At 39.4% G+C, this 17,884-nt stretch overlaps 1 long non-coding RNA gene across 1 annotated transcript in view; it reads right to left on the bottom strand.

The window, feature by feature from the left end:
- Positions 1-12,468: 12,468 nt before the first annotated feature.
- The window catches only part of LOC141350125 (uncharacterized), a 143,469-nt gene continuing 138,053 nt past the window's right edge, over positions 12,469-17,884 (bottom strand). The window contains exon 4 of the long non-coding RNA XR_012358113.1: positions 12,469-12,763. This is a non-coding gene — a long non-coding RNA (uncharacterized lncRNA). The remainder of the gene's footprint in view (positions 12,764-17,884) is intronic.

Here is a 17,884-nt window from a genome sequence, read left to right as displayed (position 1 = left end):
AAACCAGCGCTCTCTTCAAAATGAAAGCCGCATGCCACATGCCGTAATTATACATTGAGCGTTGCCACCTGGGAATTCCTCGATAAGCAACCCCATTTCCCCTAATTTTAGTTCACATTTAGGGCGTCTGATGAGAGAGAAATTGCGCGTGAGGTTGTCCGATTGGAGTAACTGAGATTATTGTATCAATGGCCCTGATTTACCTATGCAACTGTCGCATACTAGATGCACAGCGTGATAGATTGTGTTGGTTCGCTGTGAGCTTGAGTATAAGACTTTATACTTTACAGCTGTGCATGATTCGATTTGGGCTCAACGGCGGAGACGGCACCATCTTGGCCTTTTTGTAAACAGCGTAACCAATTTCATAACATGTTAGGCTAACCTATTTAAAAAATGACATCACATGACACTAAAACATCTAGCACGATTAAATGGCAGACCTTTCAAAGCCGACGCTCAACGTTTCTCTCCAACATCAAGCTGAGAGATCATCGTTCTCAATGGCACTCATATGCGTTTCCTATTAAGTTAACAGGCTAATTTAATGCAGCCGGCCAAAGCCTCAGAGACAATCACACAGCGTTTGCGAAATACTAATCACAGCATAAACTCTAAAATCATTCATGATTTTCATCATACAATTTATTCCTGACCTTTGGAGGTAAGTGTTTTTAATAATTCTTCATTGCGTCTTCTCTAATAGCTCACTGTCAGAAAGGTGGCTAGAAAGGTGCACGGAAATGTAGGGAAAAGAGAAAAAGACATCCCATTACATAAATTACATTACATAAACATTTGTCTTTAAAGGCGGAGTCCATGATGTTTGAAAGCCAATGTTGATATTTGAAATCACCTAAACAAACACGCCCCTACCCCAATAGAATCTGGACCTTCTGTTGATAGACCCGCCCCACACATACGCAACCCGGCATTTGATTTGATTTGATTGGCTATAAGTGTGTTTTGGTAGTCGGCCCGTCTCCTTTTCCAACGCGTTTTTCAAACATCGTGGACTCCGCCTTTAAATGTAGTAGACTGCTAAGTTACACTGTCAGAAACCGCCTTTCACTTTGCCAACGACTTCCAGTTAGCGAGTTTGTTTTCGCCACGAGTTGTTGCAACCGCGAACAGCACAATATGTCCCGGAGTCGCATCGGCGTGTAACACCATCCATAGTTTACTTTTTCTGCACACTAACCAAAGACAGTACAAGACGCTAACTAGAAGTGCTTGGCAGACACAACCGGAAGTCGAAACTTGTCTATAATATTGTAACCCAAAAGGTACAACCGGGTGCGCCTCATACATCTTAAAAAAAGTGAAGCCACTGGCTCCTTGATCGCCCCCTGACGGCTGGCTCCAACAAGTCATAAACTCTGCCCTCCATGCAAACAAACGGGACCCGGCTCTAAATAAAAAAAATTATTTACGCTTCCAATAAAATTTTCTGAAAGATGGTTTTGGTCCTTTAAGGTAGTTGTTATCACGCCGATATGTTTGACTGTTTCATTTTTCAATGTTTGAATTTAAGCTAGTAATTTGATGCTATTGAAACGGGGCGTGTCGTTATGATTGGAATGGTTGAATTGGGCATGCGGAAGTTTGATACCGTGGCTCCGCCTCTGGCTACACGGACAATTCCTTCTGCGCATACAGTGGCTACAAACTGACGTTTTTACGTAACATGGCAGCGCCCATGGTTGGACATTTTTTTGCTTCAATTCTTTACATATTTCTACCACATCTTTTACTTCCCTTCGCCTCTCGATTAATGTGCTTGGACACCGAGCTCTATGAACAGCCAGCCTCTTTTGCAATGATCTTTTTTATGTCCAAAAAAAGTCCTATTTGTATGTCCAAATTGTATTTTTACAATTTAAATGACCACATATTAAAATGTTAAGTTTGGATTTATGTTGCCAGCCTGAAAAAAAAACTTCAACTGAGCAATACACTTTCATACAATAGCTGTTAGCTCTTAGTATTGGCTTCACAGACCAAACTCTTGGTCTCTGACTGTCTGCTGGTGGATGTGATTTGCTCAATAGCCTCAATTTTGCCACAAGGATTGAAGCCTGACTCCCGGGCACTTTAACCCCTGGCCTTTTTCTCCACGGCATAGTGACTTCCAGAGCTAGCCAGGTCAAACCCTTTTTAAGAACAGAGCACATCAACTGGCAATGCTATTGTCACCCTTGTGTCCCACTAGGCCTCTAAAAGGTAGGCCTTCAAACTACACCAATTACTGCAAAGTATCCTTCTTTTCTAAGAACTCTGTGCGACTCAAGTGTATAAAATGTCCGAACAATAGGTTGTGGGAAAGACTGTATTTATCATTCATCAGTTATTCATGTCAGCGGTCAGAAAAGCTGCCAGTCTGCAACCAATTAGACTTCTGTCGTAATAAATAGTGAAACAAATAAATATTTTTCTAATTTTATTTTTGACCAATTACACAAAAAAAAATCCAATTTAAAGAACAAAAACTGCTATATTTAGTTTCCAAGTAACCAATGTCCTTTAAAGTTAAAGAGGTTGTCACAAGCTAAATCAGTGCTTGCTTGATTTATTTTAGGTATTTTAGGTAATCTTTTTTGTTTTTTTCACAACAGCACAATATCACAGTCATTATAAATTACATTATTCTATTATAATAATCAATAGGGCAAATGTTATACTATATGTCACATTTTTGGTTTATACTATATGTCACATTTTACATTGCCATCCCTGGATGTTACAGCTCTGTTCAACCGAGTTCACTATCTAGGCTGACTACTTTTTCGACATTTGCAAGAAACTTCCTTGTTTTTCCTGAACTCTGTTAGATCCCTGGCAAGCCAGCTCATAAATGTTGAATCTCACAGGCAGACAGCTTTCCTCGCAGAATAAGGTATATGAGGTGACAGTGTGAGTATATACAGCACGTTAAGGGAACACTAAAGGTTTCACAGAGAGTACAAGCAGTCTGAATGAGCACCTACTGCCTCCGATTTCTCTCGCCTACTTGCGTTTCTTGGAAACCTGGCCTGCTTTAGATACTCCTGTAGGTTGTGATCAGCCGTCTCACTTACCTAGATGGTAACCCCAGGGTGCTCTATTAAAGGATGACGTGAAAGGTTTTCCCACGTTGTACTCAAAATCACCCACCAAAAAACCCACAATTTCCAGGTTTTTGAATCTGTCTCAAGTCGCCTATACCGCATGTGTACTTGCTTAAGAAGGGACACATGCTCCAATATAAACAAAAGAGCGAAGCTCACAGGGAAAGTAAAACAGGCAGTAGATGATTACATAGTCCAGCTCTGGAGAGCAGTGACAAAAAGTATTGCCTATTTCACTGCACCTGTTGTTGCTCATAAGAAAACACTTCTTTTGTTTTCTCACTAAACACAAAGTGATATGGTAAAACAAAACATAAAAATCTGCACGTAATCCTGGACTATTCAACTAAATATGGTTTGAATATTTTTTATGCCTAATTTTGCCATTGTGTATTTGTTAAAATATTATTTTCGCAACAAGGGGTTAAAACAACCCAGCATAGCTTAATTTGAAGAGTTTGGTTCCAAAACGCAATAAATCCATTTTGACAAATTTTGGTAAAAACGTATACCAAGAAAGTGACAAGATGAAAACCACTATTTTCTGTTACAAACTTTCACATAGCATCTTTAGGTTATAAAAACATAAAAAATTCAAATCCATAACTTGATTTTCAAAGATTTATTATAAAAACAGATTATTTTTTTAGTTTTTATTCAAAATGCTATAAATCTATTGAATCAATATATAAATGTGCATTCATCTTTGTCATGTTATATTCATTTAGATGACTAGTTGTACACACTTATTAAAAATATAAACATTAATGTCATTAATCAAAACACTTACTTTGTCATATTAAGATCACTGTCATTGCTGCGGTTATACTTGACGTTGTCGCTTAACGTTTTTCACAGCGATCAGCTGTAAAATGTTTTGGTCCTGCTCGATTTTCGTTGACTAAAATGATAGAAAGTTTTTCATAAGATCCCCTGGGGTCAATGTGTTATCATGACAGAAATGTAATGCTGTCGGCCCGGGCAAACAAGCACCCATCTCCCGAGTGCCTCTTGCGTAAATTATTAGATGTTGATGGCTTACATTTCTTTCCCGTCACAGAAAACCATCACAGGTTTATCAATGCTATTAAAGTATTATTTTGTTTTTGTTTGTTTGTTGATCACAAAGTACAAAGTAGATGAGGAAAACTAGGATTCCGTGTACTCAACGCGCCGCCATTGTTTGTTTACATTGCGTGGATTGGTGCGCTGTAATCTGTGGAGCAGATTTATGGCATTCTGTAGAAATGAGTGCCGTTTATTGCATTTTGGGGAAAAAAGGGAGAAAAGATGACAGAATAACATGGCGTATATTGGATTTTGCGTAAAATTAAGAATTTACTTTTGAATACTGACCTGATATACTGATTCTGGCAGTAACTAATTTTTTTCAAAAATGGCGTTTATTGCGTTTTGGAACCAAACTCTTCATTTACAACCCAAAGGGTTAAGTTTGTTCCTTTTTAAGTCAAAGCTGGATTGGAAATAACCCAGCATTTTGCAAAAGTGCATCCATATTACAAATGATAATTCATAATTCATAAAATCATTATGTCATTATGTCAACTTTGCGTATGGCCTTTGAAGAATAAGGAGTTCAAAAAGTGAAAATATGCTGCATCGCCGCACGTCAGATTATTTCACTCTCGGTTGCATTTACACTGGCCATTGTTGACATTTCATTTGAGCATTCAACCACATGTGACTTTTCTAATGAGAGTCAGAGCGACAAGGCCACTTTTCCTTTGTTCCTATTGTTCCTATTTTCTCCTTATGTGACTTCAGTCATACCCCGACAACTTATCTGCTGACACTGATCTAATACAACCTGCGCGAGGAAGAAAGACGAACTCCGGCAAAAACGGTTTCATCAAAGCCAGAGGTTTGCCTGAAGTCTTACACAAAACGCAATTGGATGAAAGAGACTGTCCGGTACGTATGAAACATGATGTCATCTCCTGTCAGAGGATGCCCTGTGCGTAATTGAAGAATCATCATGGTGTGCAATGCAGGGGCATCAGAGCTTCAAGGTCAAAGCTTGGGTCTAAAACCTCTTTTAATATCATCGATACTGTAGGTCACGATGGACAACTTCAAGTAAAAGTTTGGCCTTTACTGACAAAAAAAAACATTTATTTTTAAAATGCCTTTTGTGTTTTCTCTGCAATTCTTTTTTTTGGAAATATATGTGTTTGCTTTTTAGTATAAATAAATACAAAGGGCAAAACCATCTTCCTTTGAAACCAAAGTTGTGTTATTTAATATTGTACAAACAATTTTCCTGCCTTTCACACCTCAGATTTCTTCATCCATCAAAAAAGGCACTTAAATGATCACACAAATAAAAAGCAATTCTTTGTCATGAGTCATTACATTTCAAGCTATTACGGCTACAGTGAAAAACATGTTCTCTTTCCCAGAGTCAATAAAGAACATATAAAGTGCCAAAGGCCAACTTAAAGATTTAAGGACACTCATAAGCCAAGCAACAAGCAGTGAATGGTCAAAGGAGTTGAGTAAAAGCTCATCTGCGCTCCCTGCACCAATGGTGGCTGTGCCCTCCATGCTCCTGTGAATTCATTTTCAAGGGCAAACATATTCCATACAATTCATGTCCCAAAAGAGCCATCCGTCATCCTCCAGCGCAAACAACTAAAATCCCTTTTTTACGAGAAAAAAGGACTTACGATGAATAGATTGCAAAGCAGTCTTCGAGAGTGCCAATTTCTCCATAAGACTGAATGAAGATTGCTCTCGATGATGAACTCTAATGCAATGCTCTCCTCGCAGGGACAATCAAATCTTTACCAACATTAATCTAAGAAACTGGCAAGACATCTTGGACAAATGCTAGTTTGCTTTTGCACGCACCATCTGTGCTCCAGTCATTGGTGATCTTCCTTTATTTACGCTAATCGTCCTTAGCGTTTCGCAATTATTACCTCTCGCATATTCTGCGAGGATCTTCTGAGCATACAGCCTTCCAGCAAAGCAATGACTCTTTTGTCAGCTGTGAAGGCATGAGCTTGGAAACTAAATGAAAATGGCTTAGCAGCAAATTTGGTTTAGTCATCAATGTGGCTCACCAAACGAGAACCGACATCCTTCTGTAATTGATGCATTTTGTTTTTCAATCGCTCTTGCAGACTGCCTTGGTATCTATTTTTAATTGATCAGTTCCATCCCGTGAGAGTTGTCCATTAATCACTTGATGGATCCGACAACAGATATGGCAGATATCCAGCTGGAATGGAAAGACGGCTTTAGAACATGGCTATTTTTGCTAATGTCGCTTGGCGGCATTTTTAAAGCAGGGATGTGAACAAAAGAGCACTGGCCATCAAAGTCATCTTCGCAGTTTCCAACTCTTTACATTTTTTACAAGTTCGGTGTAAAAGGATGAAAGGGTGATCAACTTTTCCCAACCCTACTGTACAGCAACAGCAAAACGTTTAAGTGCATTTAGGTCAAATATGGAAATTAATGGTAATTATAATAACTCATTCGAAATCAATCATTCAAAAATTAAGGCCCCAAAGTTGGGCTCTCGGGTTTACTTAGCTCTTGCTGAATCCACAAGATGTTTATCATAAATAAATAAGAGGGATCATAAAAATTGAATTTTGTTTTTTACTTAGTACTGCCCTGAAGAAGTAATTTAATATAGCTGATGTTTACATATACAAGACAACATAAAATCTGGGAAAGTTTCTTAAGGGCTATAAGATATTTACATATTTTCCAGGACAAAGTCACATCTTACAAAGATCATTCAATTTAAAGGTTTACATCCCCATAGCCCATAATGTAGTCTGTCGCCTCCTTGAGCATCACTAGCTTATTTTCCATCCAAACGTGAAGCGAATCTTTTCAAAATTCACAAAAAAAGAAAAACAAACAAATGCAAATTAGCTGCGATTCCATCGAGTTGTTTGAGGGAATTATGGTGGTATTGGTAACCTAGTACCCTACAGTAAACAAAACAAGGGGCGCTTGGAAAATGGAGACAGGACTGCATGTAGTCACAAAGTGCAGCTTGTAATTGGCAAACTAAATGCTGTGCACAGAAGAAGGAATGCAGCATTTTTGATGAAGGCACGAGCAGCAAGGACACTGCGAAGACGCCCGAAAACTCAAGGTAGTGACTCGGTGCCTCGTTGCCTCATGAGGAAATGACTTCGGAGGCATGAAGGCAGCTCAGAGAAAGACTTTCGGACACACCTCAAAGGCAGCGTGTTTGAAATATAAACAGAGAGGCCTTTGTGATAACTAATCACATATTTGAAAACTACAATACTAATTTCTCGCTAGAAATGCAATTAAAATGTGTAAAAAGTGAAAATCTACCTTTATTACACTAAATTTGTGCTCCAGTCGCTTCCTTGGCCACCAATTTTTTCGAACTCGACCAGGGTCGACCAATCACATTCTTATTGTACGCCCATGCATAGGTATCTCAGGAGACAGGAAGTAAACCTAACATTGAATTCGGACATGCCTTGATGCCTTCCTGCCTTGGAAAGCTGCCTCAGAAGGCAGCAATTTAGAGTTTTTGAACGCCGCCATGGTAAAGACAGCGACATTATAAACAGCTAGACAGTTAGTCCTATGGGTTTAATGTTTGCTACGTCAGAATTAATTCTGCAAATGCGTTTGCATCTCCCATTATTCGCATAAATCAAAAACCACTTCAAGCGAGTGTAAAAACTTTTTTGCGATTTAAGGATTTTTAATTGAAATTGTGCGTTTCCATAACTTGTTTCTGATGCGATACTTTAAAATGCGCTTAAAATCATGGTGATGGAAACATGGCTAATGATAGAGATATATTTTTCTGTGGTCAATAACTCACAAGTGTGGTCTATCAATACCAGGTGGAATTTTAAACAAATGTAAAATTACTTCAGTATAATTTGACTTTTGAACATAAGTAGCGCATTGTTACTTTTGACCCTGTCAGCAGGGACGAAAGTAACACACAGGTGATCAAATGTAACACAACAGAACAAGATAGATTTTTGTGCTACACTTGTTTTAAGTCAATATACATGACTACAGTATGACCTTGTTTATATGTACATTTTCATTTTAAATTTTAGTTTTATCAAATGTTTCAAAACCAACCTGACAGTACAAACTTAAATTGTTGAAAATAAAACATTTTTTAACAGTTTGAACACTATGAAAATTAAATTAAATCAAATTAGAATAATATACATTTTTAACACAGTGCAACACTATTAGCAGCCGGACAAAAGTAACAAATGTTACTTTCGTAACGACAGGAACTCCTGACATTTAATCCCGATTTACTTTTATTATGAAAAACTTTGAGAATGCAAACTTTAGGATGTGTTAGGTCACTAAATAATCTGTAGATTCATCAGTACTGTGTTATAAGAAAAAAATGATCGCTTTAAGAATTTACTTATCATGGTTGAAAACAGCTTTTCGGACCTAAACGCGCAAAACGGTGATGAAATAACGCAATATTTGTCAGCTCTGTCAATGGTTGGGTGCTAAAGATGTTGTCATAGTTTGGAATGCAAATGTTATCAGGGCTTGGAGAAAATTGCTTTATTACTTTCGTCCCGCGTTACTTTTGCCCCGGTTCTCCCCTATTGTTTTCTACATAAAATCATCAGACGTAATGCAAAAAACATTTTGTGAAAATATGACCTTGATATTGACAAAATCAAACTTTGATGCCCATAATCTATGATTAGATTATGAGACTTTGGTCTGGGTTTCACAGTCAGCGTCACATTTGTTATGTGAGATAGCTTATTCAGGGAGATACAAAATAAAAATAAAATGGCATTTTTATGATCACTTTCTTTTTTCAAATCATAAACCTCTTGCAAATTCTGGAAGGGACATATAAACCTAACCACAACTGCATATGTATAGTCGATAAAACAAAGGAAACACAAAAAGTCTGTACTGTAGTAGTCGCCAGGACCAAATGTAATCAATCACACTTGTTGCTAAGCAAACAATGCAATACTCTAATAAGTTTAAAAATATACAACAGCACACACCGACGCTGGTTAAATAAAGTAAAAGGCAGCATCATTTTTCATCTTACCCTGTGAAACAGTGCCTATAATGCCTAACAATGCTCTCTAGGTAGTCAGTACACTAGATTTCCACAATTCAACAGAGCTTTTGCCCCCCAAAATCGTCTCCCAAATCTACCTCCTCCATGGCAGAAAAATTTCCGAAATATTTTCAGATCTACGTGGGATCGACTAAGATAACTTTAACCATGCAACAATGTATACAAGAGCCTCCATTGTCATTCAAGGTCACTCAAGGTCACTCATTATTCCCAAAATGCCATCAGTTCATTCCAACTTATATTTCTGCTCTCCCACAGGACTCGTCGAGATTTAATAAAAGAATATGTTGATTTGGGGGCTGGGGTTTTTCACAAGCTTTGGTAAGTGTTTGGTGAGGTAACCCGGTCAGCGGGGGAGTTACTGGTGTGTTTGTGGGGTCAGAGCAAAGAGCAGAAGGTCAGACTAGTTCCACAGAGGATTAAAATGGATAAACAGAAAGCATTAGCACTGCTTTATGGTCTAGTCTCCCAAGAGCCTCCCTCCTTTGAGGATCTGCGCTCATTGTTCTTAGGCTTGCCGGGGGTCAGGTCTAAAGAAGACAAGGGCGGCGGTGTCAAGGGAAAGGTCACGCAACTTTCTAAAGCTTGGCTTCTCTGAAAGCCCGCCCGTTCTGAGGGAGCGAGGCAACTGTTGCCATGCCGCCACAACTCTGAATATTAAAGCTACTTATCTTGACGCCCCGCGAACACGCTGACAGCTTGGAGGGCTTCTGATGCATGCTTGATACGCTAATCACACCCTCTCCCCATGACCACCTCCTCCTTTCCCTCGCTTACGTCCTCTCTTCCCTTTTTGTGCGCACGAACACACACAGAGTTTACTTTTGAGGAGCAAGCAATGTGTCTGTGGTGTGACAATGTTTATTTTATTACATGGCTGTGAGGGACAGCTCTGCGTCTGAGGCCGTGCTCCCATCACGCACCTCCCCGTGCGCGTCCATCTGTGGCCTGCGCCGTTCCGCAGTGTGTGTGTGGAGCAAGAGGGCATGTAACCGAACTTAATGGCATCCGTGAGGAGACAGATAATGCCAGAGACCTTGATTTAAGGGTATTCGCAACTCTAATGAATATTTAATGGGCACGGTGTTTACCGCAAGAACCTCCGAATAGCATATACATTAATTGAATGCATTTCAAGTGTTTAAAAGCTACTTTGAATTTCAGTTCCACCAAAAATTATCCGCTTAAAAAGCAATTAATTCAACAAGTCATCGCCAATATAGTAAAATCATGCAAGCTACGTTAAAATATAACTACTGACATAAATCAATGCATTGATTTAGTTGAGGACACTGTAAGGAGCAATTCTTTCTTTAACGTCTTTAAATGTTAATTTATGTTAACCTTGTTACCACATTGACCATAGTATTCACGTTTAATGCAGTACTTACTGTATGTCTCCAGTAATAGAAACTTATGACATTGTTTGGCAAATTAACCTTGCCTACTTTATGTTCTTCTGAAAAACGCAGCTAACTTTAGCATTAACAATACTTTCATACAGTATAATAAAGCCACCTATTGCTAGGCTGACTCATATGGTATACGAGCAATCATCCAATTTGCTGTTTCTATTACAAGTCTCGCTCCTTGACATTTGTCCATACCATTGTCATTTCATGTACTTCCTATCAAGCTGTAAACAGCCCTATCAATAGCAACACTTAACAACATCAAATGACCTTTAAGTGACTCTCTGCAGTGCTAACTTACGCTGGCCTATGGGCTTCATCAACCACATTGTTTGTTGGCAATTGGTAATTCCAGGTTACCAGAGGCGCAAGCACAACCTATTTTGATGCTTACTGTGCAACCAATGATGGATTGATGGATCAATTTAGAGCTCATTCTCATTTAAACTGAGGAGGAAAGCAAGGCTCTTATGAATCAATATGCTTTAAATGATTAATAGTGGAGGAGTGGAGCCGCTTGGTTATTAATGTGTGCTCCCTTTTCAGCCAGTGGCTGTTATATGCCATTACAATCTAGCCAGATCCAATAGTCTGGGAGATTACAGTAGCCTACTCGTACCATCTCCTTTCAAACAAAAAGTGACGTGGATTAATTAGATAAATCTAAAACTTTTCTTTCCTTTGGCCAGTGCACCCAAAAGCTTTGCAATGCACCATACAGTACAATCAATTTCTAGTGCAGAGTAGGTGCTTACAAGCATCATTCAGAGATGACACCCAAAAATGGCAAACAGGGCTTTGGTGAGGTCATCGTTGAGCCTGAACATGCGACGTCACTGCAGAGGGAGTCATCGTGATCTGGCAGTGGTTCTAATGGACAGATGTATGCACCAAATGCACATCTCGCCAGCATGCAAAGTGTAGTCGGCTGCATCACATCGCATACGCTTGTGTCTGTTCCCATTAAATAAACATGCTAGAGAGGTAATACCAGTCTGAGTGCGGCTAGACCTATGTCTCCACTGTATATCCCTCGATTACAATCTGTCTGTCTGGAGGCTCAATATTGCATTGTTCCAAAGTGTCTGCCTTCACTGACATCAAAACGAATAACAGTCATTTGCTGGGCTGGCACTTAATCTTGCAGACAGATTGGAGGAAATGAAATTGTACTCTGTAAAAAAGACCTTTGATCATAGAATTCACTAGCTCTTTTTTTATACAAAGAGCTTCTTTGTGTGATGGCAGAAAATTCATACACTTGCAGCTACTCGCCTCCCCCCTGACATCCTCATTTGATGTGTTAGCTCTTGTTTTGCGATGAAGAAGTTGTATTGAGTGCGTACATGCACGGAGATATTTCCCTTCATGTAATTCTAATGTATTCAGAGTCATTACTCATAATGCACGTTTTGATTTTTTGCCCATTTTTTTCACCTGTATGACAAGGTGGTGTGCAGGAGCCGCATTACAGAACAATAGGATTGCACAATAGCAATCTAAATTGGTTGGAAGAAACCGTATCTCGCTACATAATTATTTGCATAGTTCACAGATACTTAGGCGAAAAACTGGAAGCATAATTGTGAATTTGAAAAGCAAACAACTCTTTGTATGCATTATTATTTATGATGTCATCACATTGCTCTCTTGCCGTATGAATATCAGACATCTGCACAAGCACTTTTCGATTTGCATGCATTAAAACATACGGTACAGCATAATGCATCACAATTACTGTAGGAGTTATTTTGTAAAATGACCGTAATTGTTGTAAAAAAAATGGACATATCACACAATTAATATTTAAATATTCAAAGGCATCATTTTATACAATATGAACCATTCTAAAAACTACTACAAGAACGGTTTATTTCTATTAAACAATATTTGTCCTAAAACCTAGCAATGATATCTTAACATACATGTCTATCTGCCTTGTTACCTTTTCTCTTTAGGAGGCATTTGGAAGCACTGTGCCTATTGGTGCATCTCTCCGCCATTATATTTCCATTGAGTACCTGCTTCACAGTTGGTAATGACATTTGTATGGCTCCATTGCCTTTCAACCTCATTGCCCCGATGATGATTCTCATTATAACTCCATCTTCCTCTGTGTGCCTCTGAATCAAAACATAATGCAAATAAATCAGACAAAGCCATCAATAACAGCTTAATATGCACATCTTTATCTAATGAGTGTTTGACAGCTCAAAGGCCGGGGGCTCACGCAGCCAATTATGAGGCAAGCACCTTCAAACGCTCAGCTGATGAGGTGAATTCTTAAACGGAATAAAGTGAGAGTCTGTCTGTCTTTACTATTGCTTCGTGTCAAGTTAAATGCTGACAGTTATTTTGCTTTGTATTGAGCGAAGGGCATAAATTGTTAAAATAATCGTTGGTTCCCGCATGCATTTAATCTCGGGTAAATGTGTCTTGCACTAAAGCGGGCGAGTGAAGAAGTGGTGTGTACTGCCAACCTTTTGACACAACACAGAAAATCATCTACTGGGAATAGAGCAAAACAGGCAGCTCTGATTTTGGATGAGCAACAGAGTGCCGTAGGGGTAACATATTTTTGTAGGCCAACTCGGAAGTTAGCGAGACTCTGGTTTTTTCGCCAAAAAGACCATTCACTTTTCCCATGGACTTTTGGATAAGTTCTGTGTTAAACAAAAGTTTATGACACTTAATTTTTTTGTCCAACAAAATAATCTTCAAAGATGAACATAACTTTTATGAATTTTCAAGTCTAAATGTGTTTACTAGTAATGAAATGCTAGCTAACCTTAGGCTACACAATGGTCTCTCGACATCAACGTCATCACCATCAAACTTTGTAAAGCTCTTTGTTGTTTGTGTCCATGTTTCATTGTTTTTGAGATCTTCATGTATCATGATGTTTATAGTCCCCAACAAAGGCTATAGCCCCATGTAGCAACTTGTTAGCAACCACCATTTTAAAGACACATTAAAGCTTTAAAAACCACAACTGGGGGAATTACTGGTGTTTATATGTCATAGAATAAAATGTGAAAATATATTGGGCTTGTGTTAACCCAAGATAACCTTATTTATTGTGTTAACCAAAGCCCCATAAAAAAACATTGGGAGATGGAATATGAAGTGCTAACTGTGGGTTTACACCAAACGCGAAGCGTGCAATCGGATCGCGTTGCTCGTTCTAGATTACTCACAGGATTTAACTTCGTGTCATGCAAATTTTTCGCTCGAGTTAAATATTTTCAAATTGGATGAAGTTGCGTTTGAGGCGAATAGCGCGTGTATTCACGGCAAACGCGCCGCCCATATCGCGTCATTTGCATCGCCCCACGCGAGGACGTGTCTGATCACGTCTTTCCATTGACTTTGTATGTAATCTACTTGCGTAAATCGTTAAACTCGCATCTGGTGTAAACCCACAGTAATAAGCTAACTCGCTTCCGGGTTTTGTCTACAAAAATACGTCATCCCCATTTTTTCCGACACGTAATCATATGGAGAGATACACTAAGTTGGTTTAAGTTATTGGTACACTCTTATGCTGCGTTCACACCAGCCGCAGTAGAGACGTCAAGCACGAGTGATTTCAATGTTAAGTCAATGTAAAAATACGTTGACGCGCTTCTGGAGGTCTTGCGGCGCGAATGAGGCGTTTAGCGCAGCGCGGTAGCCGCGATTCCGCAAATTTAGCGGTGCCATGGGAAACGCATGAGCTGAAAAATCTGAACTTTGGCGGATCGGTTAACCAATCAGGAGCTTGCTCTAGTAGTGACTACAGGAAGCGACCGGAGTCTCAGAAGCCCCTCCCATGATGTGAATTTCTGGCTGAATGTCTCGATGACTAGAATTTCACGTACGGTACAAATTCAAAATGTTCAAGCATCCAACTACGTCTGGTGTGAACCCACAGTTAGAACGGATGTGTTAAAAACACCACATTAGTGTTGATTCTGGGACATCACACTAAATGCATTGTCCCACAATCCACCCATCTCTGTGTTATTATTGAAACAACACATTTTGTGTTTTATTTTAACCCAAAATCAACACAAAATGGCACATAATGTGTTTTTTACACATCTTTTTGTGTTAAGGGGGTTCGCACGCCAGATGCGCAGCTCAGCGCCACGCAGCACAGTTCTAAAAAAAATCAAACACATGTGAGTATACGCACACCGGCACCGCCCGGTGGCCCGGGCGGCGCCGCCCAGCTACAACTCAGGAAGTTGCTCAAATCTCTGTCGCGCCACAGAGCGCCACTCACATAGTTTAACATTAAATAACATCATATTTGTCCCAAATCATTAACGATTAACATTGGCTGCTAACCTATTTTTTGCATTTTAAAGTAGATGCTATCTGACGAAGCTCGAAATTATCCTAGACGTGACTCGACGCGGCGCTGATCTGCGCGTCCGGTGTGCGACGCCCTTTAAGCTTTTAACACATCCTTTCTAAGAATATAAGTCCTTGTCATAATCTACCAAATTAACTTGACCACAATTTTAACTTTATGTAAAAACTGCCATACAGAATCACTGTAACATGCATGGGCTCTCGTGGCTTAGCGATTCCCAAATATTGTGTGGTACTGTATTGCAAATTGTGTTGTACTGCATTTACTCTACTGTATATTGTATTGTGTTGTAGATCATGTTATGATGTTGAATTGGATTGCATACGCCGCCTTTAGCAACTCACTGAGGAAACCTTCCTTGTAAGTGCTGTCTTGTTTGGTTAAATTACAATCACTGGATACTGGGAAGTGGAAACTGCGAGGACATGAGACTAGGAAGGGTTGATATGTTCATTTACAGCAAGCATGAAATGCAATAACATTTAAAGTAATGTAATGAGTCTAAGTTGCCACTCTAAATGGCAGAACATGAAACCTTATATTCTTGCGCACTACATCATTTTTTAAATGTATCTAATGGTTCCTTCCAGTGTTGCACGTGGTACCACAATGCACTTCAGCAGGTAATTAGGGCATTCAGCATGCATCTGCACTGGTAACGTGATGACTGTCGCTTGTCAAGTAAATTATACAGTGTTTCTTATTATGAAGCTTCTAACTTGAAAAGGAGCGCACCATAATCAAAGTCTGCTGATTGCAGTGTATTTATTGACTAGCATAAATCTGACTATAAGCCCACAAAGTAATTACTCTGTCATTTATAATGAGATTCCAACTTACACGGCATGATTGCTAGCAAGTATTGTTTTCCTATAGTATTGCATAGACTGTTGAATTAATTCCTTAAATGTGGACGATCACAAGACAATCCACTATATTTATTACTGTTAACTAATGAAGCCTTCTAAATAAAGACTGTTGATCAAAGCAAATTGCTTAAAAAGTAAACCCACGGGAAATGCAGTGAATTTAAAGTACTGTGTAATTCAGCTATTATTTTCTGTACAGAAGCTACAATCTTTAATCTAATCAGTGGCCCTTAAACTAACAAACACATCTAATGAAAAAATGGTGAGCGAATGAGTAAGGGAGCGAGAGAAAAGTTTCACCGTGTCGCTGATTTGTTGTGATAAAATTTACCCTATGCATCAATGCCACATAAATGATTTAGTAAGCACCGCTGGCTCTCACGCTTTGACACATTTTATTAATTTTTATAATTATTATTGCAAAGACAGAGCCAGGAGCTCATGTCTGCTTATGCTCAGAGTGGCTTCGTTATTGAAATCTGAGCCCCAGAGACACGCGATCAGAGTCCCGAAACTCAAAAAAGAGTGGAACAATCCAACCCAGCTCGCCCACGAATCTCTGAAGAGACAATCATAGGCACTAGCCCTGAACGGACACGTACGGTCATTTGTCTTCGTGTCACTGTCCGCTCCGGCGCGCCACAGATGCGGGCATGCCAATACTTCACCTTACCCTGACCTTCCCGTCCTCGCAACACAGGCAGAACGCTGGCCAGTCATGGAGTGCGCTCATGAATAAAGAATGAGTGAATTATGGCTGCGCTCTATTTGATTTGCATTAAACTATCATCCGCAAAATAGCTCTTCCTTCCTTCCCTCGAATATCTCGCTGCCAAAGGCTGCCGGGCACACGGACACGTGGCCGCAGAGGGAGCCTGAAAACGGATATATCACGTTAACGTTATCTCATTTGAAAGTCAAAACTGAGTCGTGTTGTGTCGCAGAATTCATAACAACATCTCAAAGGTCTGAATGTAGCAATTAACGGCCGGGATGCATGGAGATATTCGTGCGGTATAAATATATCTACACAGGCTTGATGTGTTTATTTCTCTCCAGCAGAGCTTCATGGCAGCTGTCACCTCACAGCTGTGTCAAACATTCCCCATCCTCATCACCACATGTCCACTTTCACACACACGGCCCGGCCTCAAACACACTGCCAAACTCAGCTCCAAGTGTGATATTTAAAGGTCACATATTGTAGAAGTCACAGGGATGTTCACTCACTGCAATCGCATTAATTACCGTGCCACTGATCAGCACGGGCCAGGATGGGGCACGACATTCAGATTAGCTGATTCCAGTTTCACTCCAAAAGTCATTTTATTACATTTGTAATGGTGGCTGGAAATACAGGAGTGAGATCAGCAGGATTCAGCCAAACAATAATTTAGCAATTCTTTATGTTTAGAGTTTAATTATTAAAAACTGCTAGATGTCACAATCTTTAATTAGCTTGTTTTTGTCAAAGTCCTTTTAAGGAAGTCGAGTCACTGCGCCACAATATTTGCAACGCCTCCACAAACAAAACAATAAGACTTGTCAATTCTGCCCATCCCAGAGGATTGCGATTGGCTTTTGTATTGGGAGGCGGGACTAGAGCATCTTATTCTGACTGTTGTGATCACACCCCATTCGTATCAATAGCAATGACGCATCTTGTTAATATTAAATATCTTTGTTGTTTGGTTTTCACCTGAATTGTATTCTTAGCTTGTTCTATCTATGGATTCTAGTCCAACAGAAATAATAAGGTGTACAGTACTTTCACTAGTTGCTACAGTACAGTATGTTTTTTACAGATTTGCTCTGAACAGCGGTTAGTCAACTTTCCCCAAAAAAAGTCTATAAAAAATATGTGACCCTGATTTTTTGTGATTTACTGTTTTTTACATAACATCATCATACATAATGTAAGCAATAACTTAAGGTACGAGAGGCTGTGATGTATTTAAGCAATATCGCTCGAGTAGGAGTGTGATATAGCTCTATATCATCACGGCTGTGATTAG

Source organism: Misgurnus anguillicaudatus, chromosome 16 (assembly GCF_027580225.2).
Source record: "Misgurnus anguillicaudatus chromosome 16, ASM2758022v2, whole genome shotgun sequence".
Classification (NCBI taxonomy): domain Eukaryota; kingdom Metazoa; phylum Chordata; class Actinopteri; order Cypriniformes; family Cobitidae; genus Misgurnus; species Misgurnus anguillicaudatus.
The sequence above is the reverse complement of the archived record's forward strand: the minus strand, read 5'-3'. Positions and strand labels throughout refer to the sequence as shown.